Genomic DNA, 17353 nt, shown 5'->3' on the forward strand with positions numbered 1-17353 from the left:
TCCTCCATGGCGGGCTCCCTGAGAAAACGCATGGGAGATATTAGAGAGGGGGCGGGCGTGTTTAGTCTGCTTGTGCGGTTGGAGGAGGCAGGGATGCGCTGGCGGACAAGCTTATCTCGCCGGCGGCAGCGGCTTGCTGCGGTGGCCGGTCGGGCGAGGGGTCGACCACTGGAGGATGGCGGCGCAGCTGAGAGGAACGAGAGGGTCGTTGGTGGGATGCTCTATCCCGATCGGGAGAGAGAGGAGTGTCTAGAGTTAAGGTCAGGTTTGATGGACCTTGGGCCGTGGGGCCTTCTAGGGCGAGAGAGAAGGAGCCGCGCTGGTAGACAAACAACAGGCTTTTTCCCCTAGGGCTTGGCGGCGCTATGGTTCCACACTTTCCTCCGGCGATCTACCGCCGCAGTCCACGTAAATCCTGCCCGATGGTTGGTGTTCCGGCCGCGGGGAGTGTACCAATTTCTGCCGGAACTTTTCTTGCGGTTTGCATGGCGGATCTACCGCAAGATCGGGCTGCTTATGCGGAGAAGGGAAGGTTGGGGGGGGGGGGGGGGGGGGGTGGGACTCTAGCTGCGGACCAATCTGTCAATGAGGGATCTGATCTGTCCGGGGCAGAAGAGGAAGAGGAAAGAGATCATGAGGAGGTGGAGCAGGATCCTTAAGAGGAACAAGAGGAGGAGGGATACTATGGGCCTGAAGCAGATCTTGAAGATCAGTTTGCTGGGATTAATCTGAATGGGGAAGAGACAGAAGATCTTGACTTCTCTAGCGAAGTTGATGATCTGATCAAAGAGGTGCGTTGGCTAGGCATATTCAGAGTTCATATAACTCGTCCCTTTGGGCACTCGGCACTGCTGAAACAGATGCGCAATGCGTGGGCTGCCGTGTAGGGTGTCACTTCCAATATCAAAGGCCCCAATTTGTTCTTAGTTCACGGCCATTGTCTTGGGGATTGGAACAGGATCATGGATGGGGCGCCTTGGCTGTTTCGCATGGCGCCGGTAGTTATTCAAGAGTATGATGGTTTCTCAGATGTATCTCAGTTCAAGCTCAACAAAATCCCTGTATGGGCCTGGATCAAAGGACTGCCACCGGGTCTAACTGCCAAGAAGGCGCTAGCATAAAAGGTTGCTGCTAAGGTCGGAGGTCCGCCGATCATGGTTGCAATGAATGAGGGGGTAATAAACCCTAACAATACTCCGAGGGCGAGGGTATACTTGGATGTTAACGAGCCTCTGGTTCGATTTGTGCCAATAACCCTGAGAGAGAGAAAGAGGTACCCAGTGTCTTACGAAAAACTCCCCGACTTCTGTTACTTATGTGGATTGATGGGGCATATTGTGGAGGAATGTGGGGATGGGGTGCATGACCCAGAGGCTATAAATGGGGCGACTGGCTGCTCTGGACACCGGAGCAGAACCCGGGAGCTCCATCAGAGCGTGATGGTAGAGGCAGAGGGGGTGCAAGAGGAAGAGAAGGTTGGTGGGGAGATGGAGGAGGAAGGTAGGGAAGAGGCAACCTGGCAGGGGGCAGAAACAGTAGAGGAAGAGAAGAGGCAGATGGAGAGATGGATAATGATCAGTCTGAACAGAGAAGTGCAGGGGAAAGGAACATACGCAAGAGGCTGGTTTCACCTGACGAAACGCTAAATGTGAGAGGACAGCCAGTCCCTAATCTTGCAGGCAAGGTGGCCGATACAGTCCTCATGCTGGTGGGAGGCTCAACGTCAACAAGCAATGAGGGGGAGCAGAAGGCACCGGGCAAGGCGCCGGTAGTGAAGAGAAGGAAGCAGGGTGCTACAGGGGATTTTCGGCGTGACAAACTGATGACTGAGACGGCCTCCCGCGAGGTGGAACCCAATGAATGCTTTGTGTTGAAACTGTCATGGTTTGGGCAATCCCGCGACTATTCGAGAAGTCTGTGATCTCACGGCAAAATTTGCTCTGGCCATGTTATGCTTAGTAGAAACTCAATTGTCGAGTGCACGTGTCGAGATCTTAACTCAGTCTTTCGGTTATGATAGATCTTTTGTTGTTAGTAGCTCGAGAAGGAGCCAAGGCCTTATTATTTTTTGGAATGATTCAATAAAGTTAGAAGTTCAGGGCTACTCTCATTATCATGTTGATACTAATATATCAGATCTAGGACCTTCTCCTTGGAGGTTAACGTGTGTGCACGGAGAAGCATAGGTGGTGGAAAGGTACAAGACATGGGACACATTGTGTTCTATTGCTGGAGCTTCAACGATGACATGGGTAGCATTGGGAGATTTTAATGAAGTCCTTCTTCAGACCGAACATGAAGTAGTAAACCTTAGAGGCCAAGGGCAGATGCAAGGGTTCCGGGATGCGCTGGATATATGTGGTCTGGTTGACATAGGCCATAAAGGCACGTGGTGGACCTTTGAGAAAAAAGTGGCTGGTGGAACATATACGAGAGTCTGCCTCGACCGCGCAGTCACAGACGCTGCATGGAGTTCGGCTTTCCCTTTTGCTGAAATGAGTAACGAGACAGCAGCGTGTTCAGATCATGGACCTATTATACTAAAACTAAATGACGAGGAGGATGCTAGAAGGAAGCCGAAGAACTTCAAGTATGAAATAATGTGGGAGAGGCATCCAGATTTGCAATCCTTCATTGAAACAAATTGGAATGGCAAACCAAAGGGTATTCGGCAGAAGAGGTCAGGGACAAGTTGAAAGATCTCAGTGAACATTTATATAGCTGGGATCGGCAGATTTTCGGTAGTGTCATGTAACAGCCTCGTTTTTGGCCATTTTCTTTTTCTTTTTGATTTATTGGTTTTTGCTCTGATTTGTAATCGTCATGATCAAGGGCTCTGGACCAAATATTTATTGGCATGGTAAGCATGTATCGTTACAAATACAGTACAATTACTGCTGTAATTTAGAAATTAAATTCATAATTGCTGCCCTCTGATGTCAATAGTTTGGTTCGGTACTTCAGTTTATTTCTAACCCATGCATTTTATTCAGAGACATTGTGCAATAAGATACTCAGTCACAAAGCAAAGCATCATATCAATTTTGTACTGTCCGAAATTGGTGCCTGAGTGTATTTTCAGTTCAGGGATGTGCATGTATATAGGTTGACCTTAGCACATCACTCAAGTAAAAGTTAATTTCAGTAAATTAAAAGAAGATTTATCTTATCTCGTTATTAGACTGCCGAACAAATGTTCCATTGATTTATAAACTAAATTTGAATGTTTAATTGTGTCATTCTCTATCTTACTGAAAACACAGATATGAAGTTGTTCTTAACTATCAGTCCCTTACCCATGTGTAACCAATTCGTCAAAATACTTTTTAGAAAACTATAAATCTGCACACTAGGGTTTCAAATCTGCACGCTGCAACTAGGAGGGGGGAGTGGAGGGAGAGACCACAAGAGAGGGAAAGAGACCTTACCGTTGTTGTTACCGCCATGGATGGCTGGTCACCGAAGGTTGGTTGGCAGAGATGGAGGCACATGTCGCCGGAAGCAGAGGGACCAGAGGCCCCTAGCTCGCTCTGGACCACCGGGAGCGAAATGACCTTGACCCCTTCAGATCTGGCACCATGGGAAGGAGTGGAGAGGGAGGAAGGGGAGAGGGAGCCGGCTATGGGTTGGAGCGGTGGCGCCATAGGAGGGAAGAGTGAGGTCGCCTCTCTCGGCCGGCGGCGTGCGTGGGGAACGAAAGGAGCTAGGGTTTCGTGCATGGGGAACGAAAGGAGCGTGGAGCGGCGGCGTGCTTGTGATTTTGAGCGAGAAAACTTCGCGGGCTGGGCCGGTTATTGGCGCTAAAAATTGGCCATTTGCGTGGGAGGCCCAAGTAGCATCGGACTGTCGGTCGAGGTTATTTACCGACCGATGGTCTGTTCGCCATAATAGAATTCCCGGCCGACTGTTGGACGGTATATATTGTAGCATTCCCGACCGACAATAGGTCACTGTACATAGATTTTCCAACCCACAGTCTGTTAGAAATTTTCGTGGCTGACTGTGGGTCGGCAATAGTGACTTTTTCCCAACAAACGTCGGTAGGGAATTCTGGTGTGTGGTGTAGTGTAAGCCCGCGAGTGGGAGGGTCGCTCTCCGCTCGGTAGGATTTTTCAAACTTAGGCGAGTACTGGACTGCAGCTAAGCCTCCGAGTGGGAGGCTGGCTCACCACTCAGTAGGATTTTCAAACTTCGGCGAAACGGGTTCGCAGCTAAGCCTCCAAGTGGGAGACTTGCTCGTCACTCGGTAGGAATTTTTTTACAAACTTAGGCGAAACGGATTCGCAGCTAAGCTACCCACTAGGGGATTTCTCACGCAAACAAAAGCAACAACAATCACTGGGAAAATTATAACACTCTTGTCTTTGATAAATAAACTACAAAAGTTTTTCTTATTACATCTCATCTGAGTGAGAGTTCAAGTATAAAAGGGGCGGAGCAGCTCCGCATTCCAAGCTCGTGGCTCATCAATCTGGCGATCGATATTGTAAAGATGGTACGCTCCATTGTGGAGAACTCTGGTGACGATGAAGGGGCCTTCCCAAGTAGGAGCGAGTTTGTGTGGTTTCTGTTGATCCACTCTGAGACCAAGTCTCCTTCTTGGAAGGCTCGACTCTTCACATTGCTGATAGATAGTAGATCGGATCATGGCCATCTCTCTTTCCTCTTCCAGAAGGTCGACTACGTACTGCCGGGCTTGTTCTGCTTTATCTTCAGAGTAGAGCTCGACTCGAGGTGCATTGTGAAGCAAGTCACTTGGCAAAACTGCTTCAGCTCCATAGACCAGAAAGAATGGAGTTCGTCCAGTCGATCGATTAGGAGTGGTCCTCAATCCCCATAGAACTGACGGAAGTTCGGCGACCCATGCGCATGTTGCGTGCTTGAGATCGTGCATTAGTCGGGGTTTCAGTCCATTGAGAATTAGGCCATTTGCTCTTTCTGCTTGTCCATTCGACTGGGGGTGAGCGACTGAAGCGTAGTCGACTCGTGTGCCCTGAGAGGCGCAAAAAGCTCTAAACTTGTCAGAATCGAAGTTTGACCCATTATCAGTGATGATGCTGTGCGGAACTCCATATCTGAATATCAACTCTCTGATGAAACTGATAGCAGTGCAGGCATCAAGACTCTTGGTAGGCTTAGCTTCAATCCATTTGGTAAACTTGTCAACTGCCACTAGCACATGAGTAAAGCCGCTCCTGCCCGTTCTCAATGGTCCAACCATATCCAATCCCCAAACAGTGAAGGTCCAGACAAGTGGAATGGTCTTCAGAGCTGACGCGGGTTTGTGCGACATATTGGAGTATAACTGACATCCTTCACATTTGTCGACTATGTCTTTCGCCATTTCATTTGCTCTTGGCTAGTAAAATCCCGCTCGGTATGCTTTAGCCACAATGGTCCGAGAGGATGCATGATGAACACAGGTCCCCGAGTGGATATCGTCAAGAATTATTTGACCTTCTTCTGGCGTTATACACTTCTGACTGACTCCAGTCGCACTTTTTCTATACAACTGTCCCTTTATGACGGTAAAGGCCTTGGATCGATGGACGATCTGTCGAGCCTCTTCTTCGTCTTCTGGGAGTTCCTTCCTTAGGATGTACGCGATGTACGGCACCGTCCAGTCAGGAGTGATGACCAAAACTTCCATGATCAGGTCGACCACCGCTGGAACCTCAACTTCAGTCGGATCCGTGGCACTTTTTGGCTGCGAGGCTTCTTTGGTGAAAGGATCCTCTTGAACCGATGGTGTCTGGATGTGTTCCAAAAACACGTTGCTGGGAATGGCTTCTCTCTTGGAACCTATTTTTGCCAAATCATCAGCTGCTTGATTTTTCAGTCGAGGTATGTGATGAAACTCTAACCCCTCGAATTTCTTCTCTAGCTTTCTCACTACATTGCAGTAACCAGTCATGGCCGGACTTCTGACGTCCCACTCCTTCATCACTTGATTAACCACCAAATCTGAGTCGCCATAGACCATGAGGCGACGGACGCCGAGTGAAATGGCCATACGCAACCCATACAAAAGTGCTTCATTATTGGAGGAATCAAAGTGAATTTGGAGAACATATCTGAGCTTATCTCCTCGGGGGGAAACTAACACTACCCCAGCACCGGAACCATTCAGCATCTTAGAGCCATCAAAGAACATGGTCCAGTGCTCCGAGTGAACTTGAGTCGGCAGTTGCTGTTCAATCCACTCGACGATGAAATCTGCTATTGCTTGGGACTTGATGACTTTCTTTGCCTCAAACTTGATATCTAGGGGAAGGAGTTCAATCGCCCATTTTGCCACTCGACCAGTTGCATCTCTGTTGTGCAGAATATCTGACAATGGAGCATGGCTGACGACTGTAATGGAATGGTCAGAGAAGTAATGTGCAACCTTCTTTGTGGTCATGTAAATCCCATATACAAGCTTCTGGTAATGGGGATATCTTTGCTTTGATGGGGTCAAAACTTCAGAAACATAATATACTGGGCGCTGAACTTTAAAGGCCTTTCCTTCTTCTTCCCGCTCGACCGTAAGTATTGTACTGACAACTTGTCCTGTGGCTGCAATGCAAAGCAGTAAAGGCTCTTTGCTGATTGGAGCAGCAAGCACCGGCTGGGTGGAGGGCAGGGCTTTTAGCTCTGCAAATGATGCATCAGCTTCAGGAGATCACTCGAACTTGTCTGACTTCTTCATCAGTCGGTAAAGAGGCAATGCCTTTTCACCGATGCGAGAAATGAATCGACTTAAAGTGGCCAAGCAACCAGTAAGCTTCTGGACATCGTGCACACACACAGGACGTTTCATTCGGAGTATAGTACCAACTTTCTCTGGGTTGGCGTCGATTCCTCGTTCGGAAATGAGAAAACCGAGTAACTTTCCGCCAGGAACTCCGAATGTGCACTTTGATGGATTAAGCTTGATATCATACCTCCTGAGGTTGGCAAAGGTTTCAGCAAGGTCAGTCAGCAGGTCGGAACCCTTCCGTAACTTGACCACAATATCATCCATGTATGCTTCCACAGTCCGACTGATTTGAGTGAGCAAACACTTCTGAATCATCCTCATGAACATGGCTCCGGCATTCTTGAGGCCGAATGGCATGGTAACATAAGAGAAGAACCCGAATGGAGTGATGAAAGCTGTTTTGATCTCATCGGGCCCATACAGAAGGATTTGATGGTAACCGGAATAGGCGTCCAAAAAAGACAGACGCTCACATCCCGCAGTCGAGTCGACTATCTGGTCGATGCGGGGGAGAGGAAAATGATCTTTCAGGCAGGCCCGATTGATATGTTTAAAGTCAATGCACATGCGAAGTGACTTGTCCTTCTTGGGGGTCATGACAACATTGGCGAGCCACTCAGAGTGGTAAATCTCTCGGATAAACTCCGCTGCTAAGAGCCGAGCCACCTCCTCGCCAATGGCCTTTCTCTTCTGGACGGCGGACCGTCGAAGATGTTCTTTGACAGGTTTCACTTTTGGGTCAACTCGTAGACGGTGCTCAGCCAGCCCCCTGGGAACACCTGGCATGTCAGAAGGCTTCCATGCGAAGATGTCGCAGTTCTCACGGAGGAACTGGATGAGCGCTTCTTTCTATTTGGAGTCAAGTGTTGTTGAGATATGGGTCAGAGCAGCATTGGGATCGGTCGGGTGAATATGAATCGGCTTTGTCTCACCGGACGACTGAAACGCTGATTCCGTAGCGGGCTTCTTGGCTCGCAACAAATCACTCGGGTCTGCAGTTTTCTGGTATTCCTGCAGTTCTACCACTGCCATTTGAGCATCGGCGATCTTTGAGCCTTTCTGAAAGCACTCTTCCGCCTTCTTCCGATTGCCAGTAATAGTGATCACACCTTTGGGACCAGGCATCTTCAATTTGAGGTACACATAACATGGTCGAGCCATGAAACGTGCATAAGCTGGCCTGCCCAAAATAGCGTGATAAGCACTCTGGAAATCCACAACTTCAAACGTCAACTTTTCTTTGCGGTAATTCTTGGAATCACCGAAAACCACATCAAGAGCAATTTTGCCGAGTGACTCAGCCTTCTTCCCAGGAATGACTACATGGAAACTCATGTTGCTGGTACTGAGTCTGGACATCGGAATGCCCATCCCTTTCAACGTCTCTGCATACAGTATATTCAAACCACTGCCACCATCCATCAAGACTTTGGTCAGTCGAGTGCCTTCGACAACTGGGTCGACCACCAAAGCTTGCCTCCCAGGGGTGGCTATATGCGTTGGGTGATCGGACTGGTCGAATGTGATGGCAGTCTGAGACCACTTCAAATAACTGGGTGTCGCCGGAGCAACCATATTCACTTCTCGGTTGATAACTTTCAGTCGACTTTTGCTTTCAACATCAGCAAAAATCATAAGGGTGGAACTGACCTGGGGGTATCCATCATCACTATCTTCCTTGTCTTCAGCTTTGTCCGACTCCTTTTCCTTATCTTTGGGCTGTTTTCCCTGGAACTGCTGGATCAAGAGCCGACACTTTTGAGTGGTATGTTTCGGGTAAATGAGTTTACCTTCTTCATCTTTCTTTGTGTGAATGTGACATGGCAAATCCAACACATCATTTCCATGTTGGTCTTTAACTTTCTTAGGGTTCCAAGGCCCTTTGGGTTTCCCCTTAAACTTTCCTTGAGTCACAGCCAAGGCTCCTCCAGGTGCAGCTGGCTCAGCTTTCCGCTTCTGCTTCCGACTGGAATTTCCTCCTCCGGTTTCGTGGGCGACTGATTTGAGCTTGCCACTCCAGAGTCGATCCTCATCTTCACCATTAGCGTACTTGGTAGCAATCTCCATCATTCGACTCAGAGACATGTCGGATATCGTTATTTTCTCACCTTCACAGATGATTTAAGCAGATACGGGTATATCTACTTAATGAAACATAAGTCTGAAACATTTGAAAAGTTCAAAGAATTTCAGAGTGAAGTGGAAAATCATCATAACAAGAAAATAAAGTTTCTACGATCTGATCGTGGAGGAGAATATTTGAGTTACGAGTTTGGTGTACATTTGAAACAATGCGGAATAGTTTCGCAGCTCACGCCACCCAGAACACCACAGTGTAATGGTGTGTCCGAACGTCGTAATCGTACTTTACTAGATATGGTGCGATCTATGATGTCTCTTACTGATTTACCGCTATCATTTTGGGGGTACGCTCTAGAGACGGCCGCATTCACGTTAAATAGGGCACCATCAAAATCTGTTGAGACGACGCCTTATGAACTATGGTTTGGCAAGAAACCAAAGTTGTCGTTTCTGAAAGTTTGGGGCTGCGATACTTATGTGAAAAAACTTCAACCTGATAAGCTCGAACCCAAATCAAAGAAATGTGTCTTCATAGGATATCCAAAGGAAACTATTGGATACACCTTCTATCACAGATCCGAAGGTAGGACTTTTGTTGCTAAATTCGGAAACTTTCTGGAGAAGGAGTTTCTCTCGAAAGAAGTGAGTGGGAGGAAAGTAGAACTTGACGAGGTAACTGTACCTACTCCCTTATTAGAAAGTAATACATCACAGAAAACTGTTTCTGCGACACCTACACCAGTTAGCGAGGAAGCTAATGATGATGATCATGAAACTTCAGAACAAGATACTACTGAACCTCGTAGATCAACCAGAGTAGGATCCGCGCCAGAGTGGTACGGTAATCCTGTTCTGGAAGTCATGCTACTAGATCATGATGAACCTACGAACTATGAAGAAGCGATGGTGAGCCCAGATTCCGCAAAGTGGCTTGAAGCCATGAAATCTGAGATGGGATCCATGTATGAGAACAAAGTATGGACTTTGGTTGACTTGCCCGATGATCGGCAAGCAATTGAGAATAAATGGATCTTCAAGAAGAAGACTGACGTTGACGGTAATATTACTGTCTACAAAGCTCGACTTGTTGCAAAAGGTTTTCGGCAAGTTCAAGGGATTGACTACGATGAGACCTTCTCACCCGTAGCGATGCTTAAGTCTGTCCGAATCATGTTAGCAATTGCCACATTTTATGATTATGAAATTTGGCAGATGGATGTCAAAACTGCATTCCTGAATGGATTTCTGGAAGAAGAGTTGTATATGATGCAACCAGAAGGTTTTGTCGATCCAAAGGGAGGTAACAAAGTGTGCAAGCTCCAGCGATCCATTTATGGACTGGTGCAAGCCTCTCGGAGTTGGAATAAACGTTTTGATAGTGTAATCAAAGCATTTGGTTTTATACAGACTTTTGGAGAAGCCTGTATGTACAAGAAAGTGAGTGGGAGCTCTGTAGCATTTCTGATATTATATGTGGATGACATATTACTAATTGAAAATGATGTAGAATTTCTGGATAGCATAAAGGGATACTTGAATAAAAGTTTTTCAATGAAAGACCTCGATGAAGCTGCTTACATATTAGGCATTAAGATCTATAGAGATAGATCAAGACGCTTAATTGGACTTTCACAAACCACATACCTTGACAAAGTTTTGAAGAAGTTCAAAATGGATCAAGCAAAGAAAGGATTCTTGCCTGTGTTACAAGGTGTGAAGTTGAGTAAGACTCAATGCCCGACCACTGCAGAAGATAGAGAGAATATGAAAGATGTTCCCTACGCATCAGCCATGGATCTATCATGTATGCAATGTTGTGTACCAGACCTGATGTGTGCCTTGCTATAAGTCTAGCAGGGAGGTACCAAAGTAATCCAGGAGTGGATCACTGGACAGCGGTCAAGAACATCCTGAAATACCTGAAAAGGACTAAGGATATGTTTCTCATATATGGAGGTGACAAAGAGCTCATCGTAAAAGGTTACGTTGATGCAAGCTTTGACACTGATCCGGACGATTCTAAATCGCAAACCGGATACGTGTTTACATTAAACGGTGGAGCTGTCAGTTGGTGCAGTTCTAAACAAAGCATCGCAGCGGGATCTACATGTGAAGCGGAGTACATAGCTGCTTCGGAAGCAACAAATGAAGGAGTCTGGATGAAGGAGTTCATATCCGATCTAGGTGTCATACCTAGTGCATCGGGTCCAATGAAAATCTTTTGTGACAATACTGGTGCAATTGCCTTGGCAAAGGAATCCAGATTTCACAAGAGAACCAAGCACATCAAGAGACGCTTCAATTCCATCCGGGATCTAGTCCAGGTGGGAGACATAGAGATTTGCAAGATACATACGGATCTGAATGTGGCAGACCCGTTGACTAAGCCTCTTCCACGAGCAAAACATGATCAGCACCAAGACTCCATGGGTGTTAGAATCATTACTGTGTAATCTAGATTATTGACTCTAGTGCAAGTGGGAGACTGAAGGAAATATGCCCTAGAGGCAATAATAAAGTTATTATTTATTTCCTTATATCATGATAAATGTTTATTATTCATGCTAGAATTGTATTAACCGGAAACATAATACATGTGTGAATACATAGACAAACAGAGTGTCACTAGTATGCCTCTACTTGACTAGCTCGTTAATCAAAGATGGTTATGTTTCCTAACCATGAACAAAGAGTTGTTATTTGATTAATGAGGTCACATCATTAGTTGAATGATCTGATTGACATGACCCATTCCATTAGCTTAGCACCCGATCGTTTAGTATGTTGCTATTGCTTTCTTCATGACTTATACATGTTCCTATGACTATGAGATTATGCAACTCCTGTTTGCCGGAGGAACACTTTGGGTGCTACCAAACGTCACAACGTAACTGGGTGATTATAAAGGAGCATTACAGGTGTCTCCAAAGGTACATGTTGGGTTGGCGTATTTCGAGATTAGGATTTGTCACTCCGATTGTCGGAGAGGTATCTCTGAGCCCTCTCGGTAATGCACATCACATAAGCCTTGCAAGCATTACAACTAATATGTTAGTTGTGAGATGGTGTATTACGGAATGAGTAAAGAGACTTGCCGGTAACGAGATTGAACTAGGTATTGGATACCGACGATCGAATCTCGGGCAAGTAACATACCGATGACAAAAGGAACAACGTATGCAGTTATGCGGTCTGACCGATAAAGATCTTCATAGAATATGTAGGAGCCAATATGGGCATCCAGGTCCCGCTATTGGTTATTGACCGGAGACGTGTCTCGGTCATGTCTACATTGTTCTCGAACTGTAGGGTCCGCATGCTTAAAGTTACGATGACAGTTATTATGAGTTTATGCATTTTTGATGTACCGAAGTTAGTTCGGAGTCCAGGATGTGATCACGGACATGACGAGGAGTCTCGGAATGGTCGAGACATAAAGATTGATATATTGGATGACTATATCCGGACACCGTAAGGGTTCCGGAGAAGTTTTGGATAAAACCGGAGTACCGGAGGGGTTACCGGAACCCCCCGGGGGTTAATGGGCCTTATGGGCCTAATGTGGAGAAGAGGAAGGGGCTGCCAGGGCAGGCCGCGCGCCCCCTCTCCCCCTAGTCCGAATTGGACAAGGAGGGAGGGGCGGCGCCCCCCCCCCTTTCCTATTCTCCCTCCACCTCTCCTAGTTGGACAAGGAACGGGGAGGGGAGTCCTACTCCCGGTAGGAGTAGGACTCCTCCTGCGCCCTCCTCTATGCCGGCGCACCACCCCCCCCTTGGATCCTTTATATACGGAGGCAAGGGGGCACCCAAGAACACACAAGTTGATCCTCGTGATCGTTCCTTAGCCGTGTGCGGTGTCCCCTGCCACCATATTTCACCTCGGTCATATCGTTGTAGTGCTTAGGTGAAGCCCTGCGTCGGTGGAACATCATCATCGTCACCACGCCGTTGTGCTGACAGAACTCTTCCCCGAAGCTTTGCTGGATCGGAGCCCGGGGAGCGTCATTGAGCTGTACGTGTGCTAAGAACTCGGAGGTGCTGGAGTAACGGTGCTTGGATCGGTCGGATCGGGAAGAAGACGTACGACTACTTCCTCTATGTTGTGTCAACGCTTCCGTTGCGATCTACAAGGGTACGTAGATCATACTCTCCCCTCTCGTTGCTATGCATCACCATGATCTTGCGTGTGCGTTGTAAATTTTTTGAAATTACTGCGTTCCCCAACACTCGCATCAAAGCTTGGTTCCCTGGGGTCGACTGGAATCCTTCGCCCAACACTGTGAGGGCGTCTGTCATCCTGCTGTCGAGGCACATACGATCCACTCCTCGGGGGATGGGTGGGCACTCGACGTCGATCATCACGATCGAGTCGGTGATCATACTGCTCACGGTTCTTGTACTGATCACGCCGGTCTCCACGTCCCTCACGCCTCAGGGGCAATCTTGGGCTGTGAGCTGACTGGACTGTATCTGCGGCAACAGATCTGCTGTGGATCCTGTTCTGCGACTGTGAAACAGCTGAATTTTGGTCTCCTGCTGCCCGGAGTAATGCTCTGATCTGCAACAAGCCTCTACCAGCCTCTGACTGGGAAGGCTGAATCGACTCTGCTATATGGGTCGCAGCTGCTAAATTCTGAATCGGAGTTCGATATACCTGCGGGGGCGGAAAAATTTGTCGTCGACTGGACTCGGGGATCCGCTGTCGAGCGCACTCATCGAGTGCGCACTGGAGGTTGTCCAGTCGAGTGCGCTCGGCCAAGTTGGCCAGGCACACCTCTTCCAAGGCCAAAGGCTCGGGAGTTTCTCCAACAATAGGAGTGTGAAGTGCATCCATATTACGGAGGCGAAGCTCTTCCCTCTGCTGAGACGAGAGGGGCTCGGGGAGGTACTCTTCATGGACGCGCGACGGGTCGCCTCCGCCGTCGCCACCACCACCGCGGGGGAAGCCTGGAGGACTGCGCGGACCGTCGACCATCAGGACTTCCGTCGCGGGGTCACTGCTGTCGCACTCGGACGCAGTCTCTACGGAGCCAGTCGACAGATCGAACAAGCCATAGAGAGATTCGTCGGGCTCGACTGCCGCGACTTGGGGGGTGGCCGACTGGCAACCACAGCATGTCTCACCCACCGCTGGATCCTCGACTGACCAGAACGCTTGTGCCGGCGGGCCGCGGGGAGCGAGGACGTCACCAGGGCCGACCGATATTGAGTCGACGGTTGCCGTAGGAGGACGCCGCGGACGCATGCACGAAAGTGCGTTGCCCCGCGGACGGGAAGTGCGTCGACGTCGAGCGGAGCCTCCTGAAGCCAGGCGGAGTCGTCGGCGATGAACACGAGCGCGCCGAGATGGATCTCGCGGCCCTCAGCCAAACCTCCGCCCGAAACCATGATGATGGGAATCGAAAAAATCACAACTTCTCCAATAATTAGCTAAGACATCTGCCCGACGGTGGGCGCCAACTGTCGTGGTTCTAAGTCTGACAGTAGTGTAGGGGGTAGGAATGGAGAGGCAAGATCCTAGCTATGGAGTAGTTGTAGACACACGAGGTTTATGAGTTCAGGACCTTCTCTAAGGAAGTAATAGCCCTACGTCTCAGAGCCCGGAGGCGGTCGACTGGATTATGTGTGTATGAATTACAGGGGTGCGAACCCTTTACACTGAGGAGGGGGGTGGCTTATATAGAGTTCGCCAGACCCCTCCCGCCCTCAGTTATGCAGGGTTTAAGGTACATTAAGGTCGGGCATTACTGGTAACGCCACAAATAAAGTGCTATGATGACCATAAAAGCTACTTAATGACCGACCGTTAGCGTGCGGAATGACTTTAGATCTCCTGGCTGTCGAGTGGTTGTTTTCATGGTCGAGTGGTAGTCTTCATGGTCGAGTGTCTTCGAGTTCGTCGAGTGGAACACTCCTAAGTCTATTGAAAGGTGATTTCTTCAAGAGATGTCCTTGGGGAGGGTAGCTTGGACAGGTCCATGACCCTACCCTAGGTACATAGCTTCATCAGGGAAGGCATGAGAAGATTTGCACCAGAGGTGGAAGGCACGTCAGATGAGACATCCTCAGGACGAGGGCGACGAGTATAGTGGAGAGGGAACGGTGAGAGAGGGCGACGAACTGGTGATGATGGTGAAGAGGTGGATGAGAAGGATGGAGAAGGTGGGGTCGGTGGTGAAGGAGAAGGAATGAGAGATGGCGGAGGAAGAGATGACACAGAAGGAACATAGCAAGGTGTATCAGGAAGGAGAAGGAAATAGAGATCATCCACAGAGAAGCTCGAGGATGAAGGACGTGGGTAGTAGGAACGAAACTCGTCAAAAGTCACATCACGCGAGATGCGCAAGCGACGACTCACAGGATCCCAACAGCGATAGCCCTTGTGCTCATCACTGTAAGCAAGAAGGACACACTCAACCGATTGAGCAGTCAGTTTGGTGCGTTCACGGGGGGCAAGAAGAACATAGCACACGCAGCCAAACATAGTCAGGAGAGCAACCAGTGAGACAATCCAGAGGAATACCACCCTGCAAGGCAGTCGATGGCTGAATGTTGATGAGATAGGTGGATGCAGAAACAGCCTCAACCCAAAAATGGGGTGGAAGAGAAGCAGCAATCATCATCGCACGAGCGGTCTCAAGCAAATGACGATGCTTATGTTCAGCAACACCATTCTGAGCATGAGCTCCAGGATAAGAGAACTGGGCAAGAGTACCCTGTTCCGCGAGAAAACCACGCAACAGCTGGGAGATAAACTCTCCAGCGGAGTCAGCACGAAAAGTACGAATGGGCATGGAAAACTGGTTGTGAACCATGGCAGCAAATCGTTTGTATATAGAGAGAACCTCACCATGAGATTTCATGAAGTAGAGCCAAGTGTAGCGAGAGAAATCATCAATAAACATTACATAGTAGCGACGACCACCTTTCGAATCAAAGGGAGCAGGACCCCAAACATCCGAATGAACTAAGTCAAAAGGACGCTGAGATACCGACTCACTGGTGGGATAAGGTAACTGTGCCTGTTTGCCCAGTCTGCAACCATTACAATGTAAAGAAACATCTCCAGATACAGACCCTAAGAGACCCTAACAAACTAACGAAGACAAGCGAGAGCCACAAAGGTGACCAAGGCGATGATGGCACTGTTGGAAGGACGCAGACGAAGAGGCAGCAAGAGCATGGGAGCTGGCAGAAGTGGTGCCAGCGAAAGGAACACAAAGCTAGTCGACCTCCCAAAGACCCTCTAACTCACGGCGCCGAGGGCCAGCACCAACCAAAGCCTTGGTGCGACGATCCTGAATAGATCAAGAGTCGGTATCAAGAATGACATGACAACCAGAATCAGTAAGTTGGGCAGCAGAAAAAAGATTCATGGTAAGACGAGGAACATGTGAAACACTTGGAACCGAAAAGGAAGGAGTGGAAAGAATGCCACGACTAGCAACAGGAAGAGGTGTGCCATCAGCGGTAAGAATATTAACAGGCGAATCAAGAGGTCGAAGAGAAGACAGAGCGGAAGAATCAGAAAACATATGAAAAGAAGCTCCAGAATCAAGAACCCACGAAGATATACCTGACTGTGTAGGTGGCTGCGATGGTGATGAAGGGGATGCAGTCACTACAGCAGCAGAACCAGTCGACGAGGAGCCGGATGAAGCAAGTAGATGCTTGAGGCGTACAATGTCCTGATCAGTGAGGGACGGAGTCGAGGAAGACACAGGAGTCCCGCTGGAAGGGGAGCGCCTCTGGTCTCGCTTCTTCTGGCGACAATCAGACTCTGGGTGACCTGACCGGGAGCAGTAACCACAGAAGGTGTCACGGCGCGACGGGCCCTTCTCAGCATAAGGAGGACGGCTGACCCCCCCCCTGGAGGAGTAGGCAGGAGCGGTGGAGCTGTGAGGCGAGCAGATGACACAGGAACTCGGGCGGCCAGCACTGACAGAACCAGAAGCAACCCAGCAGAGCGAAGGCGAGTCTCCTCAGCACGAAGCTCGGCAAGTACCTCCGAGATAGGAACACGACCACGAGCAAGTAAGTGAGCACGTCGAGGTTCAAACTCAGATCGGAGACGAGATAAGAACTCATGAACACGCTGAAACTCCAGATCAGACCGAGTAGTCTGACAGCAACGACAGGTTTCACAAACAACTGTCCGAAGAGAATCAAGCTGGCGCCAGATGGCAGAGCACTGTGAATAGAACTCATCAACAGAGGAATCACCTTGCTGAAGTGCATGCTCTTGTCGCACCACAGATAGGTAGAGAGCATCACCAGAGGGCTGATAGCGCTGACACAGATAAGACCACATCGCTGCAACTGTGCCAAGTCCCATGAACTCCGAAGCAAAATGAGGGAGAACACTCGCAGTGAGAACAGCAGCCGCTCGAGCATCATCATTGCACCACTGAGTATACCTGCTGATCATAAGTATCAGAATAGGCAGAATAGGCAGATACCTGCTGATCATAAGTATCAACTGCAGCATTATCAAGAGCCTTGGTTGCATCCCGATCAGCCTGAGAAGCAT

This window comes from Triticum urartu, chromosome 6A, assembly GCF_056163025.1.
Source record: "Triticum urartu cultivar PI428250 chromosome 6A, HENAU_Tu73, whole genome shotgun sequence".
Lineage (NCBI taxonomy): Eukaryota > Viridiplantae > Streptophyta > Magnoliopsida > Poales > Poaceae > Triticum > Triticum urartu.